This window comes from Kogia breviceps, chromosome 12, assembly GCF_026419965.1.
Source record: "Kogia breviceps isolate mKogBre1 chromosome 12, mKogBre1 haplotype 1, whole genome shotgun sequence".
NCBI classification, from domain to species: domain Eukaryota; kingdom Metazoa; phylum Chordata; class Mammalia; order Artiodactyla; family Physeteridae; genus Kogia; species Kogia breviceps.
In genome coordinates, this window is record NC_081321.1 from 68312894 (window position 1) to 68336368 (window position 23475).

The following is a 23475-nucleotide window of genomic DNA, read 5'->3' on the forward strand; positions in this document are numbered from 1 at the left end:
AACGGAGATTTTGTTTTCTTGTTTATTGTCCCTTCCTCTGTGAAGGTACAAAAGTTTTCAGCATAACTTCTAACAAATGTAAGAAGACCAAAAAATTAAAATCGCTGGTCTCCTAAGGAACAATAACCCTGAAAGATGTGTCATTAATGAGTCTAGCGTTTCCTTCTTTGGTCCTTGAATGGATGTTCAATATTTCTGCAATTTCTGGCAGTGTTTACGCGTGCAGGTCCACACACATTTTCCATGAAACTAGTTGCCTCAGACTAGTATTATTGAGGTGAAATAGTAATAATAATAATGTTTTTCAGCCTTGCCTGCCCTGGAATGTTGCCTATGTTTATTCTTCAACCGGAGAAACTGTGGGTTTTTTTTTTGAGGTACGCGGGCCTCTCACTGTTGTGGCCTCTCCGGCTGCGGAGCACAGGCTCCGGACGCGCAGGCTCAGCGGCCATGGCTCACGGGCCCAGCTGCTCCGCGGCATGTGGGATCTTCCCGGACCGGGGCACGAACCCGTGTCCCCTGCATCGGCAGGCAGACTCTCAACCACTGCGCCACCAGGGAAGCCCGAGAAACTGTTTTTATAGCACAGGATCACATTATTAAATATTAGCAGGGACTCCTCATCAAAAAAGAAAAAAAAAATTTGTATTTGCATTTGCACGTGGCTCCAAGTTCACAGAAAATAAAATGCCTTAGAAGTTCTTTTCCCTCCAAATGCCAACAGAGCTAATATGATAGGGGCACTAAGGCATCTGGGAGAGAGCTAAGAGATGTTGTAGATTTTCAAAGACATAGCTCTGATTGTGTTGCTGCCTCCACCACCGACAGGATTTGAAAGCTTGAGAACAGGGGAACCTCCCTCTCCTTCCTCACGCACACGCCCACTGCTGTGGAAGATATGAGTCTTCACAACAGTCTCACTCATGAAATGCCTTCCCTGAACTTTTGTCTATGGAACAAAGAGATCTGGAAATTGATTAAAGGCACTAATTATTGTAGTTGCATTTAGAGGTGTGATTTACAGGGCAGATCCCAGGGAAAACACAAATAGTCTCTCCTACTCTAGCAACTGCTCATATGTTAATTTACTAGAATTAAACATGTTCAGATTACATAATGTGAATAATATTCAGTTTAGGAATACTAGTGAGGTTAATAAACACAGAGGTCTTAAAGGGCCTTTCTTTTTTTATATATCACTAATTGTACCTAGCGGAGTCTTTAACAAGGCTTTCTTCCTCTTTCTTAATGCCATTTTGTAGGGATGTTGGGATGATTCATTTCAAATAATATTGAACTCTGTGAAACCCAAAGACCCATGAGAAAATGTTTGCCCATCACCCATTCATTTATCCATCCACCATCCATTTATCTATCCATCCATCCATCCATCCATCCCCTAAACATCTATTCACTCACCATATATTTCTTAAATCACTACCATGTTTCAGTCACATAGTGAGCAAGAAAGATATAGTTTCTGCCCTCATGTGGCTTATATTCAAAATAGAAAAGACAGAATATTGAAAAGAATGATTGATATGGTATTTTTGACAGACACTGTGTTAGGTTCAGCAAAGAGGCAACGATTTCCCTCGGATGTCACTCCCAAGGACTTAATATCCTAGGCAGTTGGCCTCCTAGCTTTTCTAAAGTTTCCCACATTCCAGTAGTGACTCTGAGGCAGAAGTCTCCAGACCCGAGAGACCACATGGGCAAGTCCAGCTTATGTCTCTGTGGTAACCAGGGAGGACAGATGCCAGACTTAATGATGAGCAGGAATGGCAAGAAGAGGGAAGTGCCCAGTGAAAATGCTCGCAGTGTGCCAAAGCCACACAGATGATCGTTATTTTTGCAGAAAGATACAGTATGCCTCACGTGAGAAATGTTAAACTGAATACAATTGCACTTACTTAAATGGCAGGTGACAAGGATTTTTACCTGCTCTTTCAGTGAGGCTACCTAGAGAAGCAGTGAATGCACGTCAGCTGGAGAGGAGGAAATAGGTGACACACTGATTCTGGATCACCCTCACCTCTAGAGGCCACAGCCATCTGGGGGTTTGGCTTCCTCCCTGGGCCATCACAAGGAAGTGCTTGTAGGATCCACAAACTTCTATTCATTCCCCAGTCTGTGGGTTCTCTCCCTGCCTCTCCCACCCTGTGGTTGCAAATGCTGCTCTGGAAGACAGCAATACAATTGCAAGTTAACAGGCATGTACAATCTACTTTAATATTTGTAGACTAAAATTTGTCTTTCTACCTCAGCCTTCCCAATAGGTGTTCCATGTTGAACTAGCTCTTCAAGTTTGAGGCAATATTTGCACTGTCTTGAAGAAGAACCAGGTTCATAGTAGAGTGCATCTTCTGGAAATGAATGCATTCAATGAGTTATTTATCGAGACTCTTGGGTATATTACTGCTGCCTTGACAATAGCTTTAGCTTTTGAGTGAATTATGGGGTCTAGGGTACTGGCCCCAGAGAATATCTTAGAAGGTCAGGAAAGTAAGATGTTTTACAACATCACTAGGGTAACTGCAAGAGGTGTGAGAGAACGGGTGGATTTAAAGAGTTGCTTCTTCAGACAGCTTATGTTTTCATTTCCTATGCCAGGTTTATGTCAAAAATGATATTTTGGCAGTGAAATAAAAGAATAACTAAAGCAACTAGCTAAAATATGGGAATCCAGTCAATTCAGTGATTTAGGATCAGGTAGACAAAATAACTCATTTCTAAAAAATAATTTTTGAAGGGAAAGATATTTCTGGATGTTTTATTCAACTCTGCATGTATACATAGCATAAATAAGTATTTTCTGGGTGTGGATAACTTGCAGCAACTTATCAGGTACAAAGTTAAAAACAGATGTTTTATTGAAAGCCATAGATTGTTTGCAAACTTGAACTCTCTCTGCCTTAGATCTGCCCTGACTTAAAGATCTAACACACTTGATATTTCTGTATTTTAGATAAAACTAATAGCATAGACCTATGATTTCCAGCTCTGCCACATCACATAGAATTATGAAAATATTTCACTTATCTAGTCTTCATTTTGTGATCCAGTGACAAAATAATCAAGTGTTTGTGTGATAGAGCAGCAATAATAAGAAGAGTTCTTTGTTTCTATGATTCTTTTCCTACTCACTCTGTGATAAATTGATACCCTCTCACAAGGGCTTGTAAATGTAGAGCTCCTGACTAAGACATGACATTCTGCCATTCTGGTCACTTCTCTGATCATCCCAATGATGTCTCCTTTCCCTCAAAAGTCTAGTGTTTGGTTTCACATCTGGTTGGTCTTACTTGTGGCTCAGACCATTGTGTGTCCCATTCTTGTTCCATCCTGTACCAACTATCACACCAGATGTGGAAGTTGACTTAACATCAACCTGAACCACATGTATTCATATGGGCCCCAAGGTCTTGCTGCTTTATGCTCTCAGTATCTCACAGATCTGTGGCAATGTGATTCTCATTTTATTATTTTTTAAAAAAATTTCACGCCCCTTGCCCTAGATCTCCACAGCTCTATTGAGGGTTGGGAGCTGATCTGGAGGATCTAGCATACCCTGCCTAACACTGTTTCTCTGACACTTTCATTCTCCAGTGACTATTGATTGAACATGTATGTGCTTAGCATTGTGCTGGGTGCTAGAAATAGAGTTTTGAGCAAGACAGACACAGTTTCTGTCCTAAGGGGGCTTAGAGTCTAATGGGGGTGATAGGTGCAAACAAGTAAATCAATCAATCAATTATTGTTTAAAGATAGATAGTGAAGAAATAATTACAAATGTAAGGGATGTTGCAAAATGGGAAGTAAAGAATGGTATGAAAGGTATATTGAGGGGAAATTAAACAGCCTCAGAGGGTCAGGAAAGGATTCCTGAGGAAGTAACATTTAGGCTGAGATCTGAGAGCTGAGAAGGAATTAAATAAGTAAGTGACTGTGGGAAAAATTGGAGGAAAAGCAATGGTGCCTCAAGCCATGTTCAAAAATGATATTCTGGCAGTGACATAATTAACAGAATAACTAAACAACTAGCTAAAATGTGGGAATTCAGTATATTCAGTGATTTAGGATCAGGAAAATGTGTGAAGACCCTGAATTCCCAGAGATCAAACCCCATTTGAAGAGGTCAAATGAGAGCACTGTGTTTTTCTTTAATAAGCCTGGAAATACCCATGAAAACCAGATCAAGGGGGGGCCTTGTAAGTCACAGTAAAAGTCTTGACTTTTATTCTAAGATAATGAGAAACACTGAAAGCTTGATTTAAAATATTTTAAATCATTAAATATTGTAAAAGGACAAAATAATGTAAAAAAATAATACATTAGATACCTCTGTAGTCATCATCGAGCCTAGTATTTTGCATTTGCCTCACAGGGTTTGAAGAAATAAAATATTTCACTTCAGCTAAAATCCCAGACTCATGTCCCTTCTTCCTCCCTGTCTTTCCAGATAACCACAATCCTGAAGTTGGAGTATATCAGTCCTATGTAGTGATGTAGTATCTAGTGAAGATCAAAAAGTACAATCCCCATTACCTTGCAATTTGTCTTTTGGGTATCTGTTTTAGAGACATCACATATATGCACAAGAGACATTTTCAAGAAACTTAATCACAGCATTTTTTATTGCGATGAAAAAGTGGGACTAACATAATAGTCCTCAGTAGAGGGGTAAATAAAGAAACCCTGGTTTAGCCATACAGTGGAACCCTGTTCATGAGTTGGAAAAAAGTGCCTTGGAGCTTATGAATTGTTGAGGATAACATTTAAAAAATAAGATGTTTAGGGCTTCCTTGGTGGCGCAGTGGTTGGGAGTCTGCCTGCTGGTGCAGGGGACACGGGTTCAAGCCTTGGTCTGGGAGGATCCCGCATGCTGCGGAGCGACTAGGCCCGTGAGCCACAACTACTGAGCCTGCACGTCTGGAGCCTGTGCTCTGCAACAAGAGAGGCCACGATAGTGAGAGGCCCGTGCACAGCGATGAAGAGTGGCCCCCGCTTGCCACAACTAGAGAAAGCCCTCGCACAGAAACGAAGACCCAACACAGCAAAAATAAATAAAAAAATTAATAAACTCCTATCCCCAACATCTTCTTTGAAAAAAAAAAATAATAAGATGTTTAGTTAAAAAGGCAAGTTCCAAAGGAATATCTAGTATATAGTTCATGTATAAAAAATTTAAATACATAAATAAAATGTTATCTATTATTTATGGAAGCAAATATATATAGTGAATATGTAAACAATATTCAAGCTTCTAAGCAGGGAGATATACAGTAGAAATTGCATTTTATAAGCTCAATCTGGCTACAGTTTTAAGAATGCAATCACAAGGATATATACCAGTAGAGTATATTACAATATATTATTCTATTATAGTCGAGTAGTTGAACAGTAACTGGAACTTTGATTAGAGAGCAATGTAGACAGATTCTAGAGCTATTAGAAGGTAGAATTTTTAGGATACGTGTTTGGCTATGAGGGTGTGAAGGGCGGAAAGGAGGCGAGTGACTTCCAAGTTTCTGGCTTGAATAACTTGGTCACTTGTGCTTCTATTTACTGATGCAGGGAACAACGATTGCATTGACAGCTCTGGGAATGAGTGGAGGTCATAAATCCAGTGTTTGAAAAGTGAATTTGGGTTGCTTTCTTCAACTAGAGAAGTCAGGGATAGATGGGAAATGGACCTGATGGTCAATAGAGAATTCCGAAATGGAGATACGTTTGAGCATCCTCAGCATATACTGTGGGAGGTCATTCAATTTGTAAGAGTAGGTAGAATTGATTAGACACACGGGATGAGAAGAAAACATGGCCTAGGACTGAGCCCTGAGAGACATTAAAATGTAGTGCTGTCAACGGAGGCCGAGAGGAAGAGGCCGTAGAAATATGGGGAGAAAAGAGATGGGAGAGAATATGGAATCAGAGAAGACAAGGAAGCAAATTATTTCCAGAAAAAGGGAGCAGCTAACAATTTTGAATGCTGATGATACTTCAAGCAAGAGAAGGGGTGAAAAGTTGGATTTGGGGATTTGCTCTGTTGGATTTTGCTCTATAGAAGTCATTAGTGATATAAAAGTGAGCATATTCAGAAGAATGGTTGGGCTGAAAGCCATTTGCGGTGGGTTGAGAAGTAAATGGAGGAGTAGAAGTGGAGATAAGCAAGAGGAAGCGACATCTTATATGAGTAGTTTGAGAAGGAAAGTACAACCATGGGTAAGAACTGGGGGACTAGGAAGCTAGGGTGAAAGGAATAATTGTTTTGTTTTTGTACATTTGTTTCTTTCAGATGAGGCAAATTTGAACGTGTTTAAATGCTGCTGGGAAGGATTCAGTAAGGAGAAAGAGACTGAAGATATAGAAAAAAGAGAAGATAACCAATGGGTGAGTTTCCCCAAAGGTGAAATTCAAAGCATTCTACAATGATTTATTGTTGAATTAATTGATGCATGAATAGGAAGAAAGATGTCATTTCTCCAGAAACAGCAGTAAAGCATAAAAAAAATGGCCGTGGTCATCAATAGGTTTACTGATTTGGGTAGCAGTGAGCCAAGGGTTTTGATACCTGATAGCTTCTGTTATCTCTCTTAGGTGGGAAGTGAAACCATCTGCCGAGAGAAAGGAGAGGGGTAGGACTTAGAGATTTTAGGACAGCAGAGTTTGCAATAGTTGTGGAGTGTTGGAATGAATTCTGGATCAGGAAACAACATAGGATTTCTGTCACGTTTTAGTTCCAAGTTGAGGTTGGAAATTGTGAATTCATGGTGGTGCAAATGTCCTTGGACCACACTTGTGTAACTATGCTCTATTCCCTTTAGATTAATTCTTTCACAAGAATCTCCTCATTTCTTCCTACAGACAGACTCCCTTTCCAGGTGTGCCACACATGTCTGAATTTGCAGTCAATATAAGGCATAGGTCAGTTTCATGGAGTCAATGCTGTTTTCTTAAACTATGTCCAGCATATATGAAAGAACCTTATACAATGGCGACATTCTAAGGCTTAGCTATCTATAACTGTGTCAGAAGCATTCATAGACTCCCAAATTTGTTGGGTTTTTAAGCCCTGAAGGAAGAATTGGGTATTTAACATTTTAGCTCTCTATAAATGACAGTGTGAGAATAGAGTTCCATTTTTCATGGACAATGTATATAGTCTGTGACACAGGCTTCATCAACCCTGGACTGGAAATACAGAACCTGTGGTGTGCTTTCTTAAGTGTGGCAGTGTTTATGTTATGCAAATATTTATTGTTGTCATTTGGTCATAGTCTTAGTATGGGAAAATGTCAGAAGTATTCCGAAGTCTGGGAACACTGCAGAATATTCTCATATGGTTACTGTGGTCTGACTGAGTCAGCAGCATATTGACACACATTCGCTTTTCCATAGATTCAAAAGAACCAATGTTTTCTTTTTAAAAGTGACCTCATCTTCCATCATAAATGTCTCTACTCTAAGGCCTGGTGAGAGAATTCCTTGGAAACCAAAGAACATTTAGTCATTTACTGTGTATGTGGGTGTTTTTCTCTTTAATTTATGAAGTCCTTTGAGTGAGTAAATTAAAAAGTGGTGTGTTGGTATTCCACAGTTTGTCATTTTTGAGGCGAGTTTATTTCATAAGCAAGTCTATAATTTAAACAGTGTTCGTGATCTTCTATGAAACTTTTAGTTATATCCATGCCATGCAAACTGGTTGAACCGTTTTCACACGATTTTGATCAGAAGGGTATAGGGCAGTAGAACGGTCACCAGTTGTGGAATAAGAACTCTTGGGTTCCACTGCTAACTCTGCTACTAACAAATATAATCTCGAGTAACTCTTTATCTGAGCTCCAGTTTCCTGGCCTGTGAAAAGAGGAGTTTTATTAGGTGATTCTTAAAATATTTTCTAGATCTTAATCTCAGTTTTAGAAGTTGACACAGCTGTTTGGCAGCATGAAAACAAAAAAGGCTAAACATTATTAATTCTTATATGGTACAATTAAAAATGTGCACGTTCAAGCCTGGGGTTTAAGTTCATAGGATTTATTCATTCATGCATATGTTTTTTTTAAACATCTTTATTAGAGTATAATTGCTTCACAAGGGTGTGTTAGTTTGTGCTTTATAACAAAGTGATTCAGCTATACATATACATATATCCCCATTTCTCCTCCCTCTTGCATCTCCCTCCCTCCCACCCTCCCTATCCCACCCCTCTAGGTGGTCACAAAGGCACCGATCTGATCTCCCTGTGCTATGCTGCTGCTTCCCACTAGCTATCTATTTTACATTTGGTAGTGTATCTATGTCCATGCCACTCTCTCGTTTTGTCCCAGCTTACCCTTCCCCCTCCCTGTATCCTCAAGTCCATTCTCTAGTAGGTCTGCATCTTTATTCCCATCTTGCCCCTAGGTTCTTCATGACCATGTTTTTTTTTTTTTTAGGTTCCATATATATGTGTTAGCATATGGTATTTGTTTTCCTCTTTCTGACTTACTTCACTCTGTATGACAGTCTCTAGGTCCATCCACCTCACTACAAATAAGTCAAGTTTCATTCCTTTTTATGGCTGAGTAATATTCCATTGTATATATGTACCACATCTTCTTTATCCATTCATCTATCAATGGACATTTAGGTTGCTTCCATGTCCTGGCTATTGTAAATAGAGCTGCAATGAACATTGTGGTACATGACTCTTTCTGAATTATGGTTTTCTCAGGGTATATGCCAGTAGTGGGATTGCTGGGTCATATGGTAGTTCTATGTTTAGTTTTCTAAGGAACCTCCATACTGTTCTCCATAGTGGCTGTATCAATTTACATTCTCACCGACAGTGCAAGAGGTTTCTCTTTTCTCCACACCCTCTCCAGCATTTATTGTTTGTAGATTTTTTGATGATGGCCATTCTGACAGTGTGAGGTGATACCTCATTGTAGTTTTGATTTGCATTTCTCTGATGATTAGTGATGTTGAGCATTCTTTCATTCATGTGTATTTTTATTCAATAATGAGCATCAGAAATTTGGTGGACAATGATGAATAAGAAACATACCAGTCCTCAGGTGGTTCACATTGATGCATGGTACAGATATGTCAGCAGGTTATTGGAACAAATATGATAAGTGATCCTGCTATAATGTCTACATAATGTTCAGAACTTTCAATTCCCATGGATACCACTCTGGTCCAAGCTACCATTATGTCAATACCTCGTCTAGACTGTTGTAAGAACCTCCTTATTGCTCTCCTTACTTCCATTTCTGTCCCATTCCAACTTATTCTCAAAAAGCTTGGATCCTCCACTGACTTCCCATTGTATCTCAAATGAAGTCCAAGAATTGGCACGATCTTCCCCTCCCTACATCTCCAACCTCATCATGGTGCTTTACCCCTTGGTCCTAAACGTCAGCCATGCTGGGTCAAGTTCTCATTCTTCAGGTTTCAATTCGGAGATCTTCATCTCAGAATGATTTCTGTTACCATCTAAATAGATTGTACATCCTCATTTCTTTTTCTGTTTCACTACCACTTGCTCTTATTTTTCACAGCACTTAAAGCAACATTTAATTTGATTATATTTTATTCCCTTATTTATTGTTTAACTCGCCCACTAGAATGACATCTCCATACGGGCAAAGAATTTGTCAGTTTTACTCACTTAGCATCTAGCATAGTCCTTATTATATAGCTCATTAAATATTACTTGAAAAAGAACCAGTCCAATTATTATGATTTTTTCTGTTTTGCAATCTGAAAATATCAAGGAAATGGAAACAAAAGACATTCTTTGATGTTTCTTATCAATGATGTGTCTAACAGTTACCAATTATGCAAAGATTGGCATGATTAAAATAATAATTTGCAATTTATAGTATTATTACATTCTTTGTTTTTTTAAAAACAAGGCATCTATGAAGAACCATAAAAAGAGAAATTCTTAATTGAACTAAGTCAAGTTCTATTTAAGTACTTATTCATACAGTAAGTTTTGGAAGAGTTGTAATTAGTAATGGGCTTAATGACTGTCTAACAATGTTTCACACCGTTCAGCGTTTACTCTTATACTGTTAACAAAATAAACAATAAATATATTATTCCTTCTTATTAATTTTTCACTCATAAAAGCCTAAGTACTAATGTGCTGGTAAATTGCCATCAATTTTCGTGTGCAATAATTTACTTACTTTTTGGTCTTTCCTATTACATTGTGATCTTATTTATTTTTACATAAGATTGAATATCAGATCATGATGATAAATCTTATGTTTATAAATAATTAATAAAGGGAAAGAAGGAAATATAAAAATAATAAAGTAATTTTTCCTTCTATAGCCATTTGAAATTAATAAAAAACTTGTGAGTGATACAAATGAAATTATTAAGAAATATGGCTATATATAGTTCAAATTTTATAGCAAAGTGTTTATTTTCTATAGTAGATAATACAGTAGGCTACTTAGACTCTATTAATACAGAGCTGTCTCTTTTTTTGTGTTATTCTCACTTCTTGGAATATTCGTAGTTCTCCTTTGAAGACCCACTACATCTCTAGAACTCTTAGTATATAAGAATCTATCACAAAACAGGTAGATATTAAAATTTTGTTGACCTGAAGTGAAATATTTCTCCAAATTATTAAGTCCTACAGTGCTTATACTCTACACCATAGGAATTATCAAAACAGATCTGAATTCTATTTTGTGTTTTAAAAATAGGATAATCACTAACATTTTGTTATTTACAGTTAAATTTTATTTAGTTTTTGGATAGGTAATACATACACACAAGTTAAGCTTTTAGGGAAATGGAACCACTATTAATAATCTTGACATGCTCTCTTTCTTTAGTCTTTTTTCTAGGTATATTTAATTTGTTAAGGTCATACCATAATATAAGGTTTTGTTGTTTGTACTTAATGTGTTGTAAATATTATCACAGTGCTTTTTAATAACTACAAACTATTCTGTCTGCAGTTATATCTTACTTACTGTTATGTTATTTTTAAATACCTGGATTATTTCTACTCTATGTTAATATAAACCATGCTGTGACTAATATCTTGTGGTGTATATCTTTGTCTGCATTTTCTTCCCATTGAGTAAAATGCCTGCACCTCATGATTGGGATATTTTTATGCATTTTGAGATGTGTTGAAATAGCATTTAAAAAATTTGACAACTTTTAATAATAGCTAAATTTACTATGAATACTTCAGGCGTATTTTCTCATAACTCCCTTTTTGTAGGTATTATTATTATTCATCACGTAAAACCATTGGAGAGCTCAAGTAATGCAGCCAAGGCCACATAGCTAGTTTGTGCTAGAACCAGGTCTTCAGCATAGTTTTTTCTGACTATAAGGATGTACAATCTGAGTTGTCTTGCTTGGCTGCCATAACAAAATACCAGAGACTAGGTGACTTGAACAATAGAAATTTATTTTCTCCCATTTCTGGAGGCTGGGAGCTCAAGATCAAGGTTTAATGTTCCAAGTTCTCTCTCTTCGGCTTGCAGTTGGCTGCCATCTCACTGTGTCCTCACGTGGTCTTTCCTCTGTGCATACATGCTATGTTCTAATCTCTTTTTCTCTTAAGGATACCAGTCATACTGGATTAGGACCTTCCCAATAAAACCTCATTTTACCATAATTACCTCTTTAAAGGCCCTATTTCCAAACACAGTTATATTCTGAGGTATTTGGGATTAGGATGTCAAAATACAAGTTTTGGAGGGATACATTTCAGCTCATAACATCCTCCTTTACAGTAAATAAATAATATTTTACAATAAATAACATTTTCCTAAAGCAACAATCTACCTTACACTCAATAGTGAAATGTCATTTCTTTTACAGTGTAGAATAAAACAAAATATTTTATTTTTTAATTAAAAAACATCTTTTGTTTTTAATTTTTCTGGAACTTCTAGATTAAACAATTTGACATAAAACAACAACAGCAAAAAGAACTATAGCAAACAGGAGGAAACAAAATTATTGATATATGCAGATGATATGACTATACAACTAGAACTACACCCCACCCAAAATTAACAAAAAAGCTCTTCAAATATTGAGGTATTATTTAAAGTCTTAGATATAAAATATTCAAGACCAATAATTCTTCCATTGTTAATTAAAAGAATGTTGTTCCAACAACAGTAATTTCACTGTAGAAATTTTTTTATATAAAATATACATACAAAAGAGTACATATAACCTGTACATATAGTTTAAAGTATAACAAAAAACAAACACATACACTCCACATCAGCATAAGAAATGGAAACAACACACTTCCCTAAATGTCTGTGTGTCCTTTCAGGCTCCAAGACGTAATCAGAATTCTGATGTATTTACCACCCCATTCCTTTTTTAAAAAAAAAAGTTTTCTCGGGCTTTCCTGGTGGCGCAGTGGTTGAGAGTCCGCCTGCCAATGCAGGGGACACGGGTTCGTGCCCTGGTCCAGGAGAATTCCACATGCCACGGAGCGGCTGGGCCTGTGGGCCATGGCCACTGAGCCTGCGCATTCGGAGTCTGTGCTCCGCAACGGGAGAGGCCACAACAGTGAGAGGCCCGCGTATCGCAAAAAAAAAAAAAAAAAAAAAAAAGTTTTCTCATATCAGTGTATATCACTAAGTCATATATTTTCTATTTTGACTATTTTAGTACTTTATATAAGTGGAGTAAGTCTGTGTATGCTCTTTTGTGAGCAATTTTTTCATTTGACATGTTTTTGAGATTTATCTGTGCTGTTTTGTAAAGCTGTAGTGTATTCATTTTTCTTGCAGTCTAGTATTCCATGATATAAAAATACCACAGTTTATTTATCCATTTTCCTGTCTAAGGATGTTCAGAGTTGCCACTTTTTTAGGGTATAAATAATGCTGCTATGAAGGTTTGTGTTTCTTAGGATACATGTTTAAGAATATTCTAGGGCAGAGGCTTTTAAACTGTTTTGACTCCCACCCTCAGTAAAGAATTCATTTTACATTGTAGTGCAGTATACAGACAAGCACATACAAACACCCACACATGTATATGCACATATAACTAAAACAATATTTTTGCAAAACAATAATACATGCAGTGCTCATTGACATTTTCTATTCTAGTCTATTTTTTTAATGCTGGTGGTGGACCAAAAAATTGATTTTATGGTACAAAAAATATCTCTTTTAAAAGCAGTAGAGAATAATATGGAATTTTACTCCATATTAATAATGTGGAATGCTTTGTATTATTCTCCAGGAGAAGGATGGCTTTAAAATTCTATTAATATGGTAAAACTTTCTTTAAATCCATTTAAATTATATCTGTTCTTTTCTCAAAGTGCCTCTTTTTAAAAAAAATAAATTTATTTATGGCAGCATTGGGTCTGTTGCTACGTGTGAGCTATCTCTAGTTGTGGCGAGTGGGGGCTACTCTTCGTTGCAGTGAGCAGGCTTCTCACTGTGGTGGCTTCTCTTGTTGCGGAGCACGGGCTCTAGGCGTGCGAGATTCAGTAGTTATGGCTCATGGGCTCTCTTAGAGCACAGGCTCAGTAGTTGTGCCGCACGGGCTTAGTTGCTCCGCGGCATGTGGGATCTTCCCAGACCAGGACTCAAACCCGTGTCCCCTGCATTCGCAGGTGGTTTCTTAACCACTGCACCACCAGGGAAGTCCTCAAAGTGCCTCTTAATCTGGTAGATATTACATCATCCACCTCCCTCCTCTCTCTCTAATCAGTTTTTCCTGCCTCTTTCTATTTCTAATGTTGATCCACCAGTCTCCTTGCCCTTTCCAAATCTTTCTCTTTGTGTGTCTCTAATCTTTTTTTTAACATCTTTATTAGAGTATAATTGCTTTACAATGGTGTGTTAGTTTCTGCTTTATAACAAAGTGAATTATTTATACATATACATAGGTCTCCATATCTCTTCGCTCTTGCATCTCCCTCTCTCCAACCCTCCCTATCCCACCCCTCTAAGTGCTCACAAAGCACTGAGCTGATCTCCCTGTGCTATGTGGCTGCTTCTCACTAGCTATCTATTTTACGTTTGGTAGTGTATATATGTCCATGCCACTCTCTCACTTTGTCCCAGCTTACACTTCCCCCTCCCATATCCTCAAGTCCATTCTCTAGGAGGTCTGCATTGTTATTCCCATCTTGCCCCTAGGTTCTTCATGACCATTTTCTTTTTCTTTTTTTTTTTTTAGAGTCCATATACATGTGTTAGCATACAGTATTTGTTTTTCTCTTTCTGACTTACCTCATTCTGTATGACATACTCTAAGTCCATCCACCTCACTACAGATAACTATATTTTGGTTTTCTTTATGACTGAGTAATATTCCATTGTATATATGTGCCACATCTTCTTTATCCATTCATCTGTTTATGGACACTTAGGTGCTTTGATGTCCTGGCTATTGTAAATAGAGCCACAATGAACATTTTGGTACATGACTCTTCTTGAATTATGCTTTTCTCAGGGTATATGCCCAGTAGTGGGATTGCTGGGTCGTATGGTAGTTCTATTTGTAGTTTTTTAAGGAACCTCCACACTGTTCTCCATAGTGGCTGTATCAATTTACATTCCCACCAACAGTGCAAGAGCGTTCCCTTTTCTCCACACCCTCTCCATCATTTATTGTTTGTAGATTTTTTCATGATGGCCATTCTGACCAGTGTGAGATGATATCTCATTGTAGTTTTGATTTGCATTTCTCTAATGATTAATGATGCTGAGCATTCGTTCATGTGTTTGTTGGCAATCTGTATATCTTCTTTGGAGAAATGTCTATTTAGTTCTTCTGCCCATTTTTGGATTGGGTTGTTTGTTTTTTTGTTATTGAGCTGTATGAGTTGCTTATAAATTTTGGATATTAATCCTTTGTCAGTTGCTTGATTTGCAAATATTTTCTCCCATTCTGAGGGTTGTCTTTTGGTCTTGTTTATGGTATCCTTTGCTGTGCAAAAGCTTTTAAGTTTCATTGGGTCCCATTTATTTATTTTTGTTTTTATTTTGATTTCTCTAGGAAGTGGGTCAAAAAGGATCTTGCTGTGATTTATGTCATAGAGTGTTCTGCCTATGATTTCCTCTAAGAGTTTGATAGTGTCTGGCCTTACATTTAGGTCTTTAATCCATTTTGAGTTTTTTGTGTATGGTGTTAGGGAGTATTCTAATTTCATTCTTTTACATATAGCTGTCCAGTTTCCCCAGCACCACTTATTGAAGAGGCTGTCTTTTCTCCATTGTGTATTCTTGCCTCCTTTATCAACGATTAGGTGACCATATGTGCGTGGGTTTATCTCTGGGCTTTCTATCCTGTTCCATTGATCTATATTTCTGTTTTTGTGCAAGTACCATACTGTCTTGGTTACTGTAGCTTTGTATTATAGTCTGAAGTCAGGGAGCCTGATTCCTCCAGCTCCGTTTTTCTTTCCCAAGATTGCTTTGGCTATTCGGGGTCTTTTGTGTTTACATACAAATTGTGAAATTTTTTGTTCTAGTTCTGTGAAAAATGGCAGGGGTAGTTTGATAAGGATTGCATTGAATCTATAGATTGCTTTGGGTAGTATAGTCATGGTCATAATGTTGATTCTTCCCATCCAAGAGCATGGTATATCTCTCCATCTATTTGTATCATCTTTAATTTCTTTCATCAGTGTCTTATAATTTTCTGCATACTAGTCCTTTGTCTCCTTAGGTAGGTTAATTCCTAGGTATTTTATTCTTTTTGTTGCAATGGTAAATGGGAGTGTTTTCTTAATTTCTCTTTCAGATTTTTCATCATTACTGTATAGGAGTGGAAGAGATTTCTGTGCATTAATATTGTATCCTGCTACTTTAACAAATTCATTGATTAATTCTGGTAGTTTTCTAGTATCATCTTTAGGATTATCTATGTATAGTATCATATCATCTGCAAACAGTGACGGCTTTACTTCTTTTCTGATTTAGATTCCTTTTATTTCTTTTTCTTCTCTGATTGCTGTGGCTAAAATTTCCAAAACTATATTGAATAATAGTGATGAGAGTGCGCAACCTTGTCTTCTTCTTGATCTTAGTGGAAAATGGTTTCAGTTTTTCACCATTGAGGATGATGTTGGCTGTGGATTTGTCAGATATGGCCGTTATTATGTTTAGGAAAGTTCCCTCTATGCCTACTCTTTGGAGGGTTGTTTTTGTTTGTTTGTTTGGTTGGTTTTCCGATACATGGACCTCTTACTGCCGTGACCTCTCCCGCTGTGGAGCACAGGCTCCGGACGCGCAGGCTCGGCGCCCATGGCTCATGGGCCCAGCTGCTCCATGGCATGCAGGATTGTCCCGAACCGGGGCACAAACCTGTGTTCCCTGCATCGCAGGCGGACTCTCAACCACTGCACCACCAGGGAAGCCCTGGAGGGTTTTTATCATAAATGGTTGTTCAATTTTGTCAAAAGCTTTCTCTGCATCTACTGAGATGATCATATGGTTTTTCTCCTTCAGTTTGTTAATATGGTATATCACAATGATTGATTTGTGTATATTGAAGAATCCTTGCATTCCTGGGATAAACCCCACTTGATCATGGTGTATGATCCTTTTATTTTTATTTATTTATTTTTTTGCGGTACGCGGGCCTTTCACTGTTGTGGCCTCTCCCCTTGCAGAGCACAGGCTCTGGACGCGCGCAGGCTCAGCTCAGCGGCCATGGCTCACAGGCCCAGCCGCTCTGGGGCATATGGGATCTTCCCGGACCGGGGCACGAACCAGTGTCCCCTGCATCGGCAGGCGGACTCTCAACCACTGCGCCAACAGGAAAGCCCTGTATGATCCTTTTAATGTGCTGTTGGATTCTGTTTGCTAGTATTTTGTTGAGGATTTTTTCATCTATGTTCATCAGTGATATTGGCCTGTAGTTTTCTTTCTTTGTAACATCTTTGTCTGGTTTTGGTATCAGGGTGATGGTGGCCTCGTAGAATGAGTTTGGCAGTGTTCCTCCCTCTGTTATATTTTGGAAGAGTTTGAGACGGATGGGTATTAGCTCTTCTCTAAATGTTTGATAGATTACGCCTGTGAAGCCATCTGGTCCTGGGCTTTTGTTTGTTGGATGATTTTTAATCACAGTTTCAATTTCATTATTTGTGATTGGTATGTTCATATTTTCTATTTATTCCTGGTTCAGTCTTGGCAAGTTTTGCATTTCTAAGAATTTGTCCACTTCTTCCAGGTTGTCCATTTTATTGGCATATAGTTGCTTGTAGTAATCTCTCATGATCCTTTGTATTTCTGCAGGGTAAGTTGTTACTTCTCCTTTTTCATTTCTAATTCTATTGATTTGAGTTTTCTCCCTTTTTTTCTTGATGAGTCTGGCTAATGGTTTATCAATTGTGTTTATCTTCTCAAAGAACCAACTTTTAGTTTTATTGATCTTTGCTATCATTTCCTTCATTCCTTTTTCATTTATTTCTGATGTGATCTTTATGATTTCTTTCCTTAAGCTAACTTTGGGGGGTTTTTTTGTTTTTCTTTCTCTAATTGCTTTAGGTGTAAGGTTAGGTTGTTTATTTGAGATTTTTCTTGTTTCTTAAGGTAGGATTGTATTGTATAAGCTTCCCTCCTAGAACTGCTTTTGCTGCATCTCATAGGTTTACGTCATTGTGTTTTCATTTTCATTTGTTTCTAGGTATTTTTTAATTTCCCATTTGACTTCTTCAGTGATCTGTTGGTTATAAGTAGTGTATTATTTAGCCTCCATGTGTTTCTATTTTTTACAGAATTTTTCCTGTAATTGATATCTAGTCTTATAGCATTGTGGTTGGAAAAGATAATTGATATGTTTTCAATTTTCTTAAATTTAACAAGGCTTGATTTGTGATCCAAGATATGATCTATTTTGGAGAATGTTCCATGAGCACTTGAGAAGAATGTGTATTCTGCTGTTTTTGGATGGAATGTCCTATAAGTATCAATTAAGTCCATCTTTTTTAATGTATCATTTAAAGCTTGTATTTCCTTATTTATTTTCATTTTGGATGATCTGTCCATTGGTGACAGTGGGGTGTTAAAGTCCCCTACTATGATTGTGTTACTGTCGATTTCCCCTTTTATGGCTGTTAGCATTTGCCTTATGTATTGAGGTGCTACTATCTTGGGTGGATAAATATTTACAATATCTTCTTCTTGGATTAATCCCTTGATCATTATATAGTGTCCTTCTTTGTCTCTTACACAAATCTTTGTTTTAAAGTCTATTTTGTCTGACATGAGAATTGCTACTCCAGCTTTTCTGAAATTTCCATTTGCATGGAATATATTTTTCCATCCCCTCACTTTCTGTCTGTGTGTGTCCTTAGGTCTGAAGTGGGACTCTTGTAGATAGCATATATATGGGTCTTGTTTTTATATCCATTCAGCCAGTCTATGTCCTTTGTTTGGAGCATTTAATCCTTTTATATTTAAGGTAATTATCGACATGTATGTTCCTATTACCATTTTCTTAATTTGGGGTGGTTGTTATTGTAGGTCTTTTCCTTCTCTGTGTTTTCTGCCTAGAGAAGTTCCTTCACCATTTGTTGTAAAGCTGGTTTGGTGGTGCTGAATTCTCTTACCTTTTGCTTGTCTGTAAAGGTTTTAATTTCTCCATCAAATCTGAATGCGATCCTTGCTGGGTAGAGTAATCTTGGTTGTAGGTTTTTCTCTTCATCACTTTAAATATGTCCTGCCACTCCCTTCTGGCTTGCAGAGTTTCTGCTCAAAGATCAGATGTTAACCTTATGGGGGTACCCTTGTGTGTTATTTTTGTTTTTCCCTTGCTGCTTTTAATATTTTTTCTTTGTATTTAATTTTTGATAGCTTGATTAATATGTGTCTTGGCGTGTTTCTTCTTGGATTTATCCTGTATGGGACTCTGTGCTTACTGGACTTGCTTAACTGTTTCCTTTCCCATATTAGGGAAGTTTTCAGCTATAATCTCTTCAAATATTTTCTCAGTCCCTTTCTTTTTCTCTTCTTCTTCTGGAACCCCTACAATTCGAATGTTGGTGCGTTTAATGTTGTCCCAGAGGTCTCTGAGACTGTCCTCAGTTCTTTTCATTCTTTTGTCTTTATTCTGCTCTGCAGTAGTTATTTCCACTATTTTATCTTCCAGGTCACTTATCCATGCTTCTGCCTAAGTTATTCTGCTTTTGATCCCTTCTAGAGAATTTTTAATTTCATTTATTGTGTTGTTCATCACTGTTTGTTTGCTCTTTAGTTCTTCTAGGTCCTTGTTAAACGTTTATTGTATTTTCTCCTTCCAAGATTTTGGATCATCTTTACTATCATTATTCTGAATTCTTTTTCATGTAGACTGCCTATTTCCTCTTCATTTGTTAGGTCTGGTGGGTTTTCACCTTGCTCCTTCATCTGCTGTGTTTCTCTGTCTTATCATTTTGCTTAACTGACTGTGTTTGGGGTCTCCTTTTTGCAGGCTACAAGTTTGTAGTTCCCGTCGTTTTTGGTGTCTGTCCCCATTGGCTGAGATTGGTTCAGTGGGTTGTGTAGACTTCCTGGTCAAGTTGACTAGTGCCTGTGTTCTGGTGGATGAGGCTGGATCTTATCTTTCTGGTGGGCAGGTCCATGTCTGGGGGTGTGTTTTGGGGTGTCTGTGGCCTTATTATGATTTTAGGCAGCCTCTCTGCTAATGGATGGGTTTGTGTTCCTGTCTTGCTATTTGTTTGGCATAGGGTGTCCAGCAGTGTAGCTTGGTGGTCATTGAGTGGAGCTGGGTCTTGGTGTTGAGATGGAGATCTCTGGGAGATTTTCGCCATTTGATATTATGTGGAGCTGGGAGGTATACTGTGGACCAGTGTCCTGAACTTGGCTCTCCCACCTCAGAGGCACAGCCCTGATGCCTGGCTGGAACACCAAAAGCCTGTCATTCACATGGCTCAGAATAAAAGGGACAAAAAAAGAAAGAAGGAAAGAAGAAGATAAAATCACATAAAAGTTATTAAAATAAAAAATAATTATTAAAAAAAATTTTAAGTAATTAAGAAAGAAAGAAGAGAGCAACCAAAACAAAAAACAAATCCACCATTGATAACAAGTGCTAAAAATTATACTAAAAAACAGAAAACAAAAAAAACCGGACAGACTGAACCCTAGGACAAATGATAAAAACAAAGCTATACAGACAAAATGACGCACATAAGAATATACATACACACTCACAAAAAGAGAAAAGGGAAAAACATATATATATCATTGCTCCCAAAGTCTACCTCCTCAATTTGGGATTATTCATTGTCTATTCATGTATTCCACAGAGGCAAGGTACATCAAGTTGATTATGGAGATTTAATCCGCTGCTCCTGAGGCTGGTGGGAGAAATTTCCTTTTCTCTTCTTTGTTTGCACAGTTCCTGGGGTTTAGCTTTGGATTTGGACCTGCCTCTGCATGTAGGTTGCCTGAGGGCCTCTGTTCTTCACTCAGAGAGGACAGGGTTAAAGGAGCAGCTGATTCGGGGGCTCTGGCTCACTCAGGCCAGGGGGAGGGAGGGGTACTGATGTGGGGTGAGCCTGCGGCAGCAGAGGCCGGTGTGACGTTGTACCAGCCTGAGGCTCGCCGTGCGTTCTTCTGGGGAAGTTGTCCCTGGATCCCGGGACCCTGGCAGTGGCGGGCTGCACAGGCTCCCGGGAGGGGAGGTGTGGAGAGTGACCTGTGCTCGCACACAGGCTTCTTGGTGGCGGCAGCAGCAGCCTAGCATCTCATGCCCGTTTCTGGCGTCTGCGGTGATAGCCGCGGCTCGCGCCTGTCTCTGGAGCTCCTTTAAGCAGCGCTTTTTATCCCTTTTCCACGCGCACCAGGAAACAAAGAGGGAAGAAAAATATTTCTTGCCTTTTCGGCTCCAGACTTTTTCCTGGACTCCCTCCCGGCTAGCTGTGGTGCACTAACCCCTTCAGGCTGTGTTCACGCTGCCAGTCCTCTCCCTGCTATCCGACCTCTGAAGCCCCCGCCCGCCCTGGCCGGTGAGCAGACAAGCCTGGTGAGTGCTGGTCGGCACTGATCCTCTGTGTGGGAATCTCTCCGCTTTGCCCTCCGCACCCTGTTACTGTGCTCTCCTCCGCAGCTCCAAAGCTTCTCCCCTCCGCCACCCACAGTGTCTGCCCGCCAAGGGGCTACTAGTGTGTGGACACCTTTCCTCCTTCACAGCTCCCTCCCACTGGTTCAGGTCCTGCCCCTATTCTTTTGTCTCTGTTTTTGTTTTCTCTTTTGCCCTATCCAGGTACGTGGGGAGTTTCTTGCCTTTTGGGAGGTCTGAGGTCTCCTGCCAGCGTTCAGTAAGTGTTCTGTAGGAGTTGTTCCAGATGTAGATGTATTTCTGATATACTTGTGGGGAGGAAGGTGATATGTCCACGTCTTACTCTTCTGCCATCTTGAAGCTCCTCTCTAATCTTTTATTATGTAGAAAAATTTAACTTTAGGATCAATGCACCTTGAAACAGAAGGTTTTGTGTAACATAGTTTCCAAAAGATAGGTATTTATCAGTTATTGAATCCCGAAACCAAGGTGGGTAAGACCAGTGTTTTTTCACTGAAATATAATAGATCAGAAAATAAGTACGTTTTGTTTTGCAAGACCTTTGCTACAATTGTGTGTGTGTGTGTGTGTGTGTGTGTGTGTGTGTGTGGACTAGGTTGCAATAATATGTATTTCTTATTTTAGGTATGTAACAAAATATTTTTTCCATCGTATTCTTCTTAGTCAACAAAACAAAACAGTACAATAACAAACAAAAAACAATAACAAGAACAAAAAAACAAAACTTCTTAATCTTCTTTACACTGAGCTACACTATTTACTGCCAACCTCTTCCCCGCTTATCATTGAAACCTCCAGAGATGTTATAGCAGAGAGTGACCCTGTGATTCAGGCAAATCCATTGGTATAAGAATTTCAATGGTTCTGCATGTAATAACTGCCCAGTTTAGCTCTTAGCTCTACCTATGTCTTCAGTAGGAATCATATAGTATTTTTCAGAGTTACTTTCTGACAATGAAATCTGGGAGGATTTCCGTCTCCCAAGAGTTGAGCAATATTGGGTTCCTTAAACTCTTCCCATCAGCCTTGTGGTCTAGTTCTAAGCGAACAGGCCTGAGTGATCATGATGATCTTGCTTTCATCATACTTCACCACATTTAATGCAGATTCCAGGGCCCAGTCTGGCTCTGAGGAGCCTTTGGAATCAGGTTGGAAATTGACCCTCCTGCCTAGGTGCCTCGGTGGTAAGGAAGCCCACCTCAGGTCTCTAAGGCAGGCCTACAACAGCTTACTGCACTGGTGCTTCACATGATCTTCTTATTCTTTCAGAGTAAACACCTTCTGTTCTTCTCCCTCTTCTTTCTGATTTGGTTTCACTCATCTGAAAGAGCTGTACAGGCTCTGGGGAATCCTCAGCTTTTTCAGTCCCTTGTGCCAATGTGCTGATACGTTGTTGATTCTTCCTTGTTCCAGTCATTTCCAGTTCTTTAAACTACACTCCATATCACCTTCAAATCTTGCTACCAGAATCTTTTGATTCTGCGTAAACATTCAGGGCAAATCTCTCTCTAAAGTTTATATATGCTTATAAATATAAGAATCTGCACATCTCTCCATCTTTTCTTAAGCTCTTTTGAATGAAGTGCAATGTTATTCTATAGACCTAGAGCTTTGGGGCATTAAGTTCTCATATAATTACAGTACTGAAATCCTCTAAACTCCTAGGTCATCTCTGTTACTTATCTACCTTTGAGGCTTGATATACATTATAATACCCAGAAGTATGTTCTAATCATGACTCGGAAGGCAGCATCCCATGCATGTGTGTTTTTTCACATTTCAGTGTTTTAGATGTGTAGCATACTAACTCTAAATATGTTACATACCTAAAATAAATTTTTGCCAGAGCCCCAGCGTTTCTAGTTAGTCTATACCAGATAATAACATCCCCAGTGATTTCGGTGTTAAAGATCACTAAATTATTCTACAAAATGAAAGATAAGAGACACCAAAGGGGAAGATTTTGAAATGGCAAAGAGACTAGTGGATCAGTGTTTTTAAAACTGACTTCATAATATACCCCACAGCTTCTCTTTCCAAGGGATCACTTTTGAGCAGGTGAAGCATAGCAAGGCTGTGAACCAGCGCAAACATGCCTGCCTCAGACCTACTAGTGTGTTAGCGCCTCCACCTAAATGACTCAGGAGAGTCAATGGTGTGCAATTATTTGAAACCCTGCCTTCAGTGACATCATGTTAGTGACAATATCAATGTTGAACTTGGCCATGGTGGTAGTATTTACACCGCAGAAATCGGCAAATGGATGTTACAAGTGAGTGCTTCTTTTCTTTTTTAAAATATACTTTGTTAACACATTTGCCAGCATACATCAGCTTATACCTGATCTTTCTTTGCTTTTCTTTTCCAGGAAATAATATAATTTGTTAAGACACATCATGTATGGAAAGGTTGGGTTAAACTGCAATT

General features: G+C 38.6%; 1 protein-coding gene across 1 annotated transcript in view; it reads left to right on the forward strand.

Moving 5' to 3' along the window:
• Positions 1-23475, forward strand: part of TMTC2 (transmembrane O-mannosyltransferase targeting cadherins 2) — an 804716-nt gene that overhangs the window by 425667 nt on the left and 355574 nt on the right. Inside the window, exon 12 of the transcript XR_010835847.1 lies at positions 6299-6393. The gene's annotated coding sequence lies outside the window, so the exon portion shown is untranslated. The remainder of the gene's footprint in view (positions 1-6298; positions 6394-23475) is intronic.